Genomic DNA, 1,515 nt, shown 5'->3' on the forward strand with positions numbered 1-1,515 from the left:
CCCTCCACTATTTAGAAACAGCGATAAGGACATAGAACAGTATGCCGCCACCTCTTTGACTACTGATTGGCCTAACCTCAGCGCCTGTGAAGACTCCACAGACCCAGTCAGATCCATCAAACAAGCCTGAAGGTTCTGTTTTAAAAATGCCCCATGCTGTGTCCTGGCAGGGCCTTTGTATTTAGGCCTGTTCCCCCTCCCAAAAACATTTCTATGCCCACCAACATGCCATGATTTTCAAGATAGCAGCTACAACCACCAATACAATTAATTAATCAAGCCGCTTAAATGTCAAAGATGCAATTCAGTACCTTGCCGTCCCCATTAGATCTGATCCACTTTTCAAACCTGGGCAGACGAACACTAGCCAAGAGGTTACCCCTGACACGTCCTAGTCATGTCAAACGACTCTAAGACCTGATTCACACTTACGTTTTCCAGTATTTGCAACACGCTTCTCTATAAACCACATGCTTGAAGTTCCTAGCATCCAACACTGAACATACAATTCGCGGGGAAGCAAATTAAAGTTATTGCATAGTCACAAATTGCCTTTTCTCCAGTATTCATACTTCGGAGTGATCCCTAACTGAAGCAAGCTAGGTAACAACTGCACTTTAGCAGCTTCCAAGCCGGGACATTTCACGCGGAGGGCAGAAAGAGCTCAGAAATCATCATCACCACAGGCCTCTGAGTTCGGTTCACTGGCTGAGAGGGCTGGATGCACAAGTCGAAATGACCAGTGTCCCCTCTAAGCTGAGTTAGTGTGAGTTAGCTCACAGTTTTTAGCCTCTAGCGCACGCATTTTTGTCTTAGCTCAGGAAGGATGGGGCTCCAGAGCAAACTAATTGATGCAGCAGCCAAATCGCTCTCTCACAACTTTAATGCCAGTAGCTCACAAAGTAGAATTTTTTGCTCTCAAGACTCCACAGCTTAGAGGGAACATTGGAAATGACCCCACCTAAGGATCCCACCCACCCCCCAAAACCTGGAGCAGTCTTCCCAGCTCTGACCTCATCACAGATTATGAGTGTGTTTTGTGTATGTGAGACATCTTTTTCCTCGTTGACCCCGACCGCCATGCAAGATTGTACGTCTTTCTCGCTGGCTTTGGGCACGACGGTTCCCTGAAACGGACCTCAGTCCTTTATTCTCACTCACCTGAAACAAATGTCCTTTGGAACAGGTCAGCAAAGGGGCAAAGTAGAACAGAGAAATGGATGGGTGGTCCTGCAACTCTGAAACCCTATTCTAGGCCCATGAACTCCTGCCCAGCCCCTCGCAGCCTTCCCTACGGTCTGAACACGCTCTGTCTTCTCCCCGTCCCTTCACTAACACATCCCTCTCCGGAACCTCCTTCTTACCTGAGAGGGGGAAGCTCAGAGAAGTGAGGAGCTCTGTGCTGAATGGGACGGGCTTCACAGGGGTCTGCAAACTTTACCGGGCGATTAAGTCCTCCTGTTATAGTGACACTTGATCTTCTAGAGAAGCCCATTGGCCACCGGGCTCACAACA

General features: G+C 48.4%; 1 protein-coding gene across 11 annotated transcripts in view; it reads right to left on the reverse strand.

The window, feature by feature from the left end:
* TNNT3 (troponin T type 3 (skeletal, fast)) overlaps positions 1–1,465 on the reverse strand; it is a 56,849-nt gene extending 55,384 nt beyond the window's left edge. For 7 of the 11 annotated variants that reach the window (XM_015425757.1, XM_015425756.1, XM_015425755.1 and 4 more), the window contains exon 1: positions 1,365–1,464. The gene's annotated coding sequence lies outside the window, so the exon portion shown is untranslated. Of the gene's footprint in view, positions 1–1,161; positions 1,239–1,364 lie in introns of those variants that run through there. The other 4 variants (XM_015425752.1, XM_015425748.1, XM_015425749.1 and 1 more) reach the window with 2 other exon arrangements.
* Between the last annotated feature and the right edge of the window lie 50 nt (positions 1,466–1,515).

The sequence above is a fragment of the Gekko japonicus genome, unplaced genomic scaffold, assembly GCF_001447785.1.
Source record: "Gekko japonicus isolate JY-2015 unplaced genomic scaffold, Gekko_japonicus_V1.1 scaffold1792, whole genome shotgun sequence".
Taxonomy (NCBI): Eukaryota; Metazoa; Chordata; class Lepidosauria; order Squamata; family Gekkonidae; genus Gekko; species Gekko japonicus.